Raw genomic sequence first — 12,774 nt, forward strand, 5'->3', positions numbered from 1 at the left:
AACACACATTCCATACAGCCATGATGCTAATATAAAAAAACTACTCGAAGAGGGGTGCACCTGGGGGTCCTTCGTTTGAGAAGATCCAGCTAGGGTCCAAACCCTCTTGGAGTTCCTTTTAGTCCTTCAACCTGCAAAACAAACAATTCCAGAAAGTACAATAGTATATTGACCAAGCATCATAAAGAAATCATCTTCATAGCATAAGGAAAGGTAGTTACTTATACAATTAAAAACAACCATTCATATGTGAATCATAACATTGATATCATAAACTTAAAGAAGATTTCTATCAGGAACAAGACAAGTGTTTCTTTTATTATAAATAACTAAAGTACAAAAAGGAATAATTTCACCTGAGTCTTCCTTTCATAGGCTCCAAGTGGAACCGTCCTTTGGATTCATCCAGTCTCAAGCCTTTAACAAACTCCTTCCATGACTTACTCCAAGATATCTCAAGTAGTAGAAAGACATCATAACACAAGGAAACAAGGGTTTCCTACAGATGGGGGAAGTGCTGGAAGCATAAGGATCTTCAGACTTGGTCAAGGAAAATCTTAGTAGAGTGATCTTTCTCTCTCTTCTCTCCCCCTTTAGGCCTTCCCATTGAAGCCTTTTATACTTCTCCCAAAGTAGATTTTTAGTTGGGAATTCGTTAGGAACAGTTGGGCCATGGGCACTAATAGGTAATCAGCAGGTAAAACCCATGATCTCCACCCGAAATTAAGGTGTTTTAATTTTTTTAAGTGTTTTAAGACATATACCCGGGTTGGGTATACACAGACCTACGTACACATGCATTTATCTCAGGGCAATGTCGCATATAGGGACTAAAACACTATTTTTTGAATATTTGGACCAGGTCTGGGAGGGGTTTCCCTAGGCCATGAGTGCAACATCACAAACATCAAGAGTGAGATTTGGAGCTAAACAGATGCCCCCTAATATATGAGTTCAGAAGGGGTACATGATGGCCAAAATGTATTAAGCAAGTACATGGAAACGAAATTTGCCAAAAACTGAGAAGGACTTCACTAGAGTTCAGCTTGCCAAGCCACAAAAGGAGATCAGAAAGAAACATTGTCTAAGGTGGGCATACCCATGCTAAGAGAAAGTAAAGCATGTCCGCATATCAAGTATAAGCGGATACACTAAGTATACAAGTATAAAGAACTGGAAAATATATAACGGATCATCTGATCACGATCGAACATGTACATGTCTAAATATCACATATAAGAATGCCAATGATGTTGAAGAATGAACCGGATCACTAATATCAAAGACTGATCACAAAAGGTACCAAATGGACATGATGGAGTAGGATGGTACTACACTACAAACTCAAGTGCCAGCATATGGAATGTCGCCATGAATGACTACAACATATAAGGTAGAGTGGTATCAACTAACAGCAACAAGAACAACTATCAAGTGACCCAATGAATGTTGATGCAACCTGAGGTTTTCACTGACTGCCGTGGTACATTTCTACACCATGGGAATAAATGATTTGGAGTCGAACATGTGAGAAATTGTTTGATTACCAGTCATTGATGTATACCGTTAACAAACACAAGACTACTCACCAATAAAGATATTGAGCGTCAAGGTACACGGTACAATCTAACAAGTGTGAATAGATGAGCTAGAGTTGAACACCTGTAAGAATCTATCAATTAGGAGACAATGATGGTTTCCCACTGTTGATAGTGAAGGATCTGCCACTAATGACTACAAACCCCAAGGTACTACCAAATGGACTCTAGATCTTTGCCCCAGAGTAATGAGTTGTAGTCGATAGGGAAAGATCTGCTAGAAGGAATGCATTAAGGCATCGTTCATCAATCTAGCACGACTGTAACCCGTAGGCCAATAATGTGGAAGGAATCGGACAAAAAAGATGCAGTAACTCGACCGAAGCACATTTCTGGCGTACACAAGATGTAGCTAGTGCATGACAGAAACCCTCTGAACCAACCAATAATGAATGCTGACACAGAGGCGAGGTATCCACCAATAGGGTCAAATGGAAACCAAGGTACTGCACGAATCCCAATGTGTGATAATATAAGCTGATGTCGAACACAAGGGAAACCACTCATTCAAAGACCCATGATACTAATCGATGTTGAGCACAAGGTGACCTATCAATAATGAAAATAGGGCTAGGGTGCAGTTCTAAGCTTGTCCTCAAAGCAAGATGTCGTCGTCGATAAGGACAATACCCGCCAGCAAGAAGTCAATGGGGACCTTCTCAAACCGAAACAAGTAAAGGATCAATATAGTTGATGTGATGATAGACAAGATACTGACAACCAGGGATGGCCGACTGAAAAACGAGTCAAGAGAAACCGCAGAGAGGCTGACTCAGGTTAACTTCCCTTGAACAAAAATGCGACTCAATGTGACTATGTGGTAGCATATGATGACTCTGTATAAGTTCGCCATGCAGGAGACATGAACGAACCCTCCATATGATTGGAAAAGATAACCAATCAGGGGAGAACTGACTCAATAACAAGGTTAAGGCATGCCTAGGTCAAACTAAATCCTGCCCAAATGAAGGAGACTTTGCTTTGAGTGATTTGTTCAAGGGCGACACGACTGACTCTAGCTGCCAATAATAAGTGGAAATATTGTCTCGTTCCCACTCTTTTTTGGAATATGTAATTTTTTTTGTCTTTTTCTTTAAGCTAGAAAAATAATAAAAGAATGCTATAGTACAGTGGAAAGAATGAGTGTCGGTGAAACAAATGATCTAGTTCCTAGGATTGGAACGTTCCTATGCTCAATGCAAGGAGGTGAAAACTGGTCAAAGACACTCAAAGGTGTGTTCCTTCCATGGATCAAGGTGTGTCAAGTTGCAGAAGGCAAGGGCATGCAAGTTTGATTTTGCAGTAGTCATGGTCAAAAGTTGGCTTAAACATGAGTCCAAGTTAAGCCAGCTTAAGGCCAAAAGGGTGCAAATGGTCAAAATGCAATGGAGTAGTACAACTCAACACAAAGGAGCCGCTAGGGTATAAGGCCAGAACGAAGCGAAGAAGCAAAGAGGAATGAGTCTTCATCGCATAAGTCATGGTGGGACTACAAATGACTCCCAAGCCTATTCAGAACAAAGTAGCATGGGCAAAAAATGTCAGTGAGGTGCTAACTGTTGGCATTATGATGCATGTGTTGTACTTGATGGCAACCCTCTCATAGAAGAACATCTCACTTATGTATAATTGGATGAATCTTCAGAAGAGATATCAGATGTGACTGATGGAGGACAGCTCAAAGGAATCAGATGATAGTTCTAAGTGTGACAAGTTAGCTTTGCCATCAAGTCCAAAGGGGGAGATTGTTGGCATTATGAGACAAGTGTTGTCCTTGATGGAAAATCACACAGATGACAAATTAGAGTGTAGCAGGTCAGTAGCAAAGAATTGATGATCAGACTACAAAGAATGAAGAAAGAAGAGTATATACACAGGTTCACTATATACCAAGTAGGGTATACATGCAGGTTCACTATATACCAAGTCGCGTATACGCAGGTTCGCTATATACCAAGTAGGGTATACACGCAAGTTCACTATATACCAAGTCGCGTATACGCAGGTTCGCTATATACCAAGTAGGGTATACATGCAGTTTCATGAACGGAAAATCGCGTACATGTCGAAAAGCTTACTTTTGGTCCGTGGTAGTTATTCCTCGGTATTTGAACCTATGGTTTTGGACCATGGTATCTCGACAAGTGTGTTGATCCCAAGTATTGGGCTCTTGGTATTGATTTATTATGGTTTTGGACCGTGGTATTGAGCAAGGCCTAAGACTATAAAAGGAGAAGAAGATCATTAGGCAAGAGAATCAAAAAAGTCTTGAATATCTGAAGAAGTATGAGATCCAATATGCAGGTTATGGGTTGATGATGCATTGCTTGATCTGAGCTAAGGAGGGATCTCACCGGTTGATGGAGAACAAGAACTAAGGAGAGATCGGATCAAATGGTTTGAAATTAACTATCCTTATATAGTTGACTATGCTTATTCTAGATCTGCATACTGACACATGTATTGTTCTATAAGTGTTATGAATATGACTGATGTCTGGTACAGCTGCAAGTTATGAGAAAATATTTTTAGATCTGTACGCGGCTTGTCTTTGGCAAAAGCGCGTATGTACGTGGGTTTGATTCATCATAGTAGCGTATACCATTTGAGCTATGATGTCTGAAGTTACAGGTGGTTCTGACTGTTGATGAGTTCTGATGACTGTTTAATGGTGTCAATATTCTGCATATCTTGGTTGGATGATTGTGTATTGATGGATGAGAACTAATATGGATCAAGATCATAATGACTCACATTTATGTGATCCGATGGACTAGATCTGGGTGCTAACATATATATTATCCTTGTATATGTAATGATCTGGTTATGTCTGAAGATGAGTTTCCTTTGGATTTGCCTGAAATCTTCCAACTATTCCCACTGCATGCATGATGTCTGGTCGGGTACCTATCAAATAAAGTAGACTTCCAATCATGGATCTATAGGTTGATTGATGCACTGTTGTCGATTCATCATTTTCACTGAGGCTGCATCCTGTAACCATGGGGGTACATACTAGTTTTGAATCTTCCATGCCATACTTCTTCAGAATCTGCTTGAGGTACTTGGTTTGAGATAAGAAGATACCGCCTTCATTTTGTTGGATTTGCAATCCAAGAAAGTATGTCAGTTCTCTGAGCAAAGACATTTCGAATTCTTTCTACATCACCAAGGCAAAGATTTGACTCATACCTTCTTCATTGCTGCCAAAGATAATATCATCTACATACACAACAAGTATTAACAATTTGTCATTTTCAATTTTTATATAAAGATTGCTATCTGTTGATCCTTTTGAAAAACCTTGTTGATGAAGGTATTTGTCCAAGCGGTAGTACCAATCCCTTGGAGCTTGTTTAAGGCCATAGAGAGCCTTTTTAAGTCTGCATACAAGATTTGGATCATTCCCAAGGATAAAGCCATCTGGTTGCTCTATGTACACTTCTTCTTCTAAGTCTCCATTCAGAAAAGCTGATTTTACGTCCATTTGAAATACTTTGAACTTCTGGAAGCTAGAGAGAGCAACACTTGTTGGCATTATGAGACAAGTGTTGTCCTTGGTGCTAACACATATATTATCCTTGTATATGTAATGATCTGGTTATGTCTGAAGTCAGGAAGTGCAGAGAAGTTATGAATAAGTAATTAATGACATATACGCTGGTTCACCTTGATGAAGTTGCGTATATAAGCAGAGTCAGCACTTCCAAGTAGCATATGCACTCTAATGCATGTTTCTGACGATACAGTTGGTTCTGATTGATTTTGCAGAGTTCTGTGACTGTGTTGATTGAGAGGGTTTCGGTGTTTCAGTGATTCAGAGATTGATGATGCTAGTAGTGATTTTTTTGAGCTTCAATGATAGTTATGGGTCCAGTATGAAAATTTGATGAAACGTGGCCTTTCAGATTATGTTTTGTGCTTCAGGAGTATCCAGTTTGAAAATGTATGAAACGTGGTACCTGGAGGAGAGAAGATTGTAGGCCGGCGCCTACGTACTAGTATCTTAGCTAGTACAAGAGCAAAAGGGGTTGGAGCTCCCTTCCAGGAGAGTCTGGAGATCGAGAGAAGGTTGTAGCATTCTGTAGGTTGTAGCCTGCGTGCTGGTAAAGGACTGCACAAGTACATTGTAAAAGAAGTTTCTTAATAAAGGAAGATAGAAACGAATTACAGCAGGTGGTTTTCACCCACATTGGATTTCCACCTTATATCCTGGTGTTCATGTGTTGATCTATCTGTTTTACTGCTACTGTTGACTGTTAATATGGCTAATAATGTTCTGATGCATCCATTGAAGATCACATAACTAAATCATGAATTTAATGGTTATACGCTAGTTGCAATAGACACAGTCGCATATATACGCAGGTATACTTAACTGAAGTAGCATATATGAATCTGAGTATGAAATTGAAAAAGTTCAATTGATTAGATAATAGTGATTCACCCCCCCTCTCAGTATTATTTCTAACAATTGGTATCGGACCAGGTCCTTTGGTAGAAGCTTGATCGCTTGAAGGAGATCTGTGGAACTATGGGAAAGAAGCTTAAGAAGAAAGCACCTAAGAAGAAGAAGACATCTCAGAAGAACTATGACAGTGGGAGAATCGATTGGGGATTAGGTATAAGAAGCTCTTCATATTCAGAATCATTTTAGAATGAAGATGAACTATCAGGTACGAATTTGCTATCCTCTGATGTTCCAGCTATCTATCCATTTGGAAAAGATGGAAGTGATAATGAAACAACTGAATGTGCTCTTATGGGTGAGGAAGAAGGATATCAAATAGAGGTAGAATTTAACAGGCTGACAAACAAAATTAGTGAACAAGAAAGACTCCTGAACATAAAGAGTGGTGCCCTCAAAGAAGCCGTTACTAGACTAAATGCTCAACGAGAGTTATTCAAGGACAAATATCAAAAGTTGCAGGTTGAAGTAACATCTCTAAGAGATGAATTCAATGAAAGAAGCACAACCATCAAGAAACTCATAGATAGATCCAGTTACTATGAAAGTCTTGAAGCTACGACCCTCTCGCTAAAGGAAGAACTTGAAGAAACAAAGAAGCAGAATAAAGATCTACTCCAAGCTATTGAAAAACAGGAAAACGAAGTTATCAGCTTAAAATCTCAACTGGAATGTGCCTTCAGAATTCGTCAAATGCAGCAGGATGTGAATGAAGAACAAGAAAAGGAGATTCTCAAACTAAAGCAACAAATGGAAGAGGAAAGAAATGCTGAAGAATACATGAAGAAACAATGTCTGGAAAAGGAAGAACAACTTCAAGTTGAGGTAAATATCTTGAAAGGTAAATTAGAAGAAAAGGATAAACTATTACGATTTCAAGATAGTACTAAAGCCTTGGATGATATTCTCAGTAGTCAAAGGTCTCCTGCTATCAAGACTGGTCTTCATTTTCATGAATCTGTTGAAGGTGAATCTAGTTCACAAGGTGAGGCAAGGAACTCTAAAGAGAAATCTAAAATGATCAACAAGGAGATGAAAGGTCAACCCCATCAACAATCAAGGAAAGAGACTCCTCAAAGAAAATATTTTACTCCTCCTATGAATAATGTTGAATGTTATATATGTCATAATATTGGACATGTTGTAGCTAGATGTGGAAGAAGAAGGGTTCAAGACCATCATGTAGAAAGATCATCACATTCAAGGTACTTTAATGGATATTGCTTTGCTTGCAATGTGTTTGGTCACAAAGCTGCTGATTGCTACAGGAGAAATATGAAACATGTAAGATGTTATGCATGTAACAAGCTTGGACATATAGCAAAGGAATGCAGGAACAACAAAAGGAGAAAACAACATCACACTTGAAGATATGGAAGAAGAAGGAAGTACAGTCAGAAAGATGTGGCACAACACAATGTACTCAGAACCAGCACAACACAGACATAACAGACTCAGAGGGAGCTGAAAGTATAAAACTTCAATGTCCTGAATCTCATATGCAAGTTCCATAAAGGGAAGTCGTGTATATACGCGAGTTGGATGCCGCACAGTCGCGTATATGATTATCTGAAGAAATGCAGTAGGGACAGGTTCAGGAAAAGGATTTGTTATGTTTCAGTCCATTATTTTCTTTGTTTGATAATATTTACAGTCTGCTAAGGATGTGTGGAAATATCTTGATACTTGTAAGATGTTTAGAAGGGTTTGATCCTATCTTGATGATGATGTCTTGATGCTTATTAATGATATATGCATGATAAGATCTAACAGTAAATAGATGGCTCAGGTTGAGGGGGAGCATATGCCTTTAATAATGCATTGTTGGCATTATGGATTAATAGTCCATGGTGATGATACTTATATGGCTAAATGATATATCTTGCTATGATGTGGTTGTGAGTTGTCTATGATAAACTCTCATATGATTCTTGAAGTTACATAGTAGATGTTCAGATCAGATTTATGGTTGATTCTTTGATGATGCATATATTGTGCTTACATGGTGATCTTCATAAGGATAAGGAGAAGTACAAATCTTGAATACACATCTTCCTCACTTGATGATGAGTCACTCATAAACTGTTGTTGTCATATGCATAAAGATCATATAGTTATGATGCAGGCACTCATGTGGATAAGGATTGTTGCTGTTGATGATATCAAGAAGTTTTATCAAAAGAGCTTGAGCTCAAGATACATAGTGCTGATACATGGATGACTACTCAAAGTCACTTTGTTGGAGACATGATGATGAGTTCGTATCTATATGATGATAGATTGATACTTACATATGTTGATTGATGCAGATGTTCCCAAGTAATGATACTTGGATCATGTAGAGCTTGATATTGATGAAATGGCTATGGTGGTTTCACATATGATATAATGTGAATGATTTCATGATGATGTTTTAAAAGGATGAGTCGACAGGACATTTACAGGTTGTTGATATGGAAATTGGTGTACGCGAGTTGGATGAGGGGTATCTGCGTACATACACTGATTTATGCAGGTACAGACACGTATATGGAGTTTTTGAAGGAAATCAGCAGGGACAAACTCTGGTTGCAAAGAGTCTGATATGGGTCTGACAGAGACCATCTGGCATAGGTTCAGGAGGAGCAGATAATCTTCCAATGATGCATTGTTGGAATTATCTTAGAAGCTTTTGGTTCTAGTTCACAGTTGTTGTTGGTTTCAGGTGGAACAAAGGTAGAGGGAGAACAGAAGGATCTCTTGGTTACTGATCTGAATGATGATTGACAGATGCTGCCGATATCAGTTATGGGTGACTTTCATAAAGTCTTGCTCTAGATATTTCGTCTCTAGGTCATATATCTCTTTTGTGATATCTCTTTCATGGTGTCAAGGTCATGTAACGGCCTATATTGGTTTCCCCACTATGCCTGGGATGAAGATGTAATGTTCTTGCTTTATCATGTGTAAACTTTTGATGTATCCCCACTTGGTTGGGTGGATGAGTCAATTCTAGTATATCCCCACGTGGTTGGGAAATGGATGTATGTATTGAGTCTTTTGGTGATAGGAAGGTCTCTTATGATGTATAAGTCATGGTTCTTCTTGAAGAACATCTTTTTGCAGATCTTGCCTTCAGTCAGGAAGAGCATGAACAACACACTTCAATAGTACAGAGACTTGGCATGTACTCAAGGGGAGCATGGACAGATTGGTACACCTTGGCATATACAAAGGGGGAGCTCATTCAGAGATTTCAGCAGGTACTTAGGGGGAGTATGAACAACGGAATGCTTATCTTGGAAAGAGAATATCTTGGTTCGCCCTTTGCCCTTGATGTCAAAGGGGGAGAGTGATTTGGTGCTGTTGCCATCAAGTCCAAAGGGGGAGATTGTTGGCATTATGATGCATGTGTTGTACTTGATGGAAACCCTCTCATAGAAGAACATCTCACTTATGTATAACTGGATGAATCTTTAGAAGAGATATCAGATGTTACTGATGGAGGATAGCTCAAAGGAATTAGATGATAGTTCTAAGTGTGACAAGTTAGCTTTGCCATCAAGTCCAAAGGGGGAGATTGTTGGCATTATGAGACAAGTGTTGTCCTTGATGGAAAATCACACAGATGACAAATTAGAGTGTAGCAGGTCAGTAGCAAAGAATTGATGATCAGACTACAAAGAATGAAGAAAGAAGAGTATATACGCAGGTTCACTATATACCAAGTAGGGTATACACGCAGGTTCACTATATACCAAGTCGCGTATACGCAGGTTCGCTATATACCAAGTAGGGTATACACGCAGGTTCACTATATACCAAGTCACATATACGCAGGTTAGCTATATACCAAGTAGGGTATACATGCAGTTTCATGAACGAAAAAGCGCGTACATGTCGGAAAGCTTACTTTTTGGTCTGTGGTAGTTAGTCCTCGGTATTTGAACCTATGGTTTTGGACCATGGTATCTCGACAAGTGTGTTGATCCCAAGTATTGGGCTCTTGGTATTGATTTATTATGGTTTTGGACCGTGGTATTGAGCAAGGCCTAAGACTATAAAAGGAGAAGAAGATCATTAGGCAAGAGAATTGAAAAAGTCTTGAATATCTGAAGAAGTATGAGATCCAGTATGCAGGTTATGGGTTGATGATGCATTGCTTGATCTGAGCTAAGGAGGGATCTCACCAGTTGATGGAGAACAAGAACTAAGGAGAGATCGGGATCAAATGGTTTGAAATGAACTATCCTAATATAGTTGACTATGCTTATTCTAGATCTGCATACTGACGCATGTATTGTTCTATAAGTGTTATGAATATGGTTGATGTCTGGTACAGCTGCAAGTTATGAGAAAATATTTTTAGATCTGTACGTGGCTTGTCTTTGGCAAAAGCACATATGTACGCGGGTTTGATTCATCATAGTAGCGTATACCACTTGAGCTATGATGTTTGAAGTTACAGGTGGTTCTGACTATTAATGAGTTCTGATGACTTTTTAATGGTGTCAATATTCTGCATATCTTGGTTGGATGATTGTGTATTGATGGATGAGAACTAATATGGATCAAGATCATAATGACTCACATTTATGTGATCCGATGGACTAGATCTGGGTGCTAACACATATATTATCCTTGTATATGTAATTATCTGGTTATGTCTGAAGTCAGGAAGTGCAGAGAAGTTATGAATAAGTAATTAATGACATATACGTTGGTTCACCTTGATGAAGTTGCGTATATAAGCAGAGTCAACACTTCCAAGTAGCGTATGCACTCTGATGCATGTTTCTAATGATACAGTTGGTTCTGATTGATTTTGCAGAGTTCTGTGACTGTGTTGATTGACAAGGTTTCAGTGTTTCAGTGATTCAGAGATTGATGATGCTTGTAGTGATTGTTTTGAGCTTCAATGATAGTTATGGGTCCAGTATGAAAATTTGATGAAACATGGCCTTTCAGATTATGTTTTTTGCTTCAGGAGTATCCAGTTTGAAAATGTATGAAACATGGTACCTGGAGGAGAGAAGATTGTAGGCCGGCGCCTATGTACTAGTATCTTAGCTAGTACAAGAGCAAAGGGGGTTGGAGCTCCCTTCCAGGAGAGTCTGGAGATCGAGAGAAGGTTGTAGCCTTTTGCAGGTTGTAGCCTACGTGCTGGTAAAGGACTGCACCAGTACATTGTAAAAGAAGTTTCTTAATAAAGGAAGATAGAAACGAATTGCAGCAGGTGGTTTTCACCCACATTGGGTTTCCACCTTATATCCTGGTGTTCATGTGTGTTGCTTATGTGTGTTGATCTATCTATTTTACTGCTACTGTTGATTGTTAATATGGCTAATAATGTTTTGATGCATCCATTGAAGATCACATAACTAAATCATGAATTTAATGGTTATACGCTAGTTGCAATAGACACAGTCGCGTATATACGCGGGTATACTTAACTGAAGTAGCGTATATGAATCTGAGTATGAGATTGAAAAAGTTCAATTGATTAAATAATACTGATTCACCCCCCCCTCTCAGTATTATTTCCAACACTAACTACGATTCCCATGAAAAGGATGGCTCTACCATCATGTCATGTTTTTTTTAAATCAGTGAGTAAAGGTGGTTTACAAACCATAACACGATGGGATCAACCCTATGGCAAGTGTATCAACAAATGGAGGCTAGTATGCATAATGCAATGGAAAAATGGCTCCCCTAACCTATATGCCAGTGAGAAAATGATACCTGCCATGATGGGTCAGCAGTCATGGAACCGTCTCAAAACTGTCGAAAAGGCATCCAAAATGTCTTGAAAATCAAACCATTCTCGACATTCCAAGCTCCCAATTTAAAAGTTACATGAGACCAAACAAAATCAAGTTCTGAAAATTTTTTGCATTTTCAAAGCCTATAAATAGTTTTTTGAACTCACCATTTTCACCATTTGAGTTTGAGAGCAAAGGAGTGGAGCAAAAGTAGCAAACTTTTCCATATGCCGAATTCAACCATTTAACTTCTTCCAAATTCACCAGGTAACCCTTAGACTTGTTTTGTATCCAATTGTGACTAGTTTTAGAATTTTTAATTTAAGTTTTACCGTTGAATTTTTGTAAAAAAATTCCACGCGGCGTATATGCGGGTTGGATATATGAAACCCGCATATACGTAGGCCCTACATGCGACTATGTGTAAAGCGGACCCGTGTATACGCCGTGGAATCTTTAAACAAAAAAACTAACAGTCTAAATTCATTTTTTCTTCAGGATGCCAGTCACTTGGAGAGAAAGAGAGCATGCTGCAGTGGATGATGAGGTTATGAACGATCCTAATGCTTTGGATGCCTTACGGGGATGTGGTTTGCTAAAATTCTTCAAAATTCCAAATATGAAAGCAAACACTCACCTGCTAGAAATGCTCATTCACTATTGGAGCATCGAGGATGACGCATTTATGATTGACCAGATGCCACTCAAGATAGAGGTTGAAGACATTTATTTCATCACCGGCCTTTCCCGGAGGGGAGAGGTGGTGCACTCGACGAGAAGATCACGAAGCAGTCTCTCGATCGAGGACTATGTACATATATACTACCTGGGACATCCAGAGAAGTTTGGAAGTCAAATTCCAATCAAACATGTGGAGAGTTTATTGCTGAGGATAATCCTGTTCACCATAGCTAGAGTGAACGGATCAGCTTCTTTGCACTAGGTGTTACACTAAAAAATGTCA

The sequence above is a fragment of the Pinus tabuliformis genome, chromosome 3_2 (assembly GCF_031772625.1).
Source record: "Pinus tabuliformis cultivar Carrire ecotype Pingquan chromosome 3_2, CPIR1, whole genome shotgun sequence".
NCBI classification, from domain to species: Eukaryota; Viridiplantae; Streptophyta; class Pinopsida; order Pinales; family Pinaceae; genus Pinus; species Pinus tabuliformis.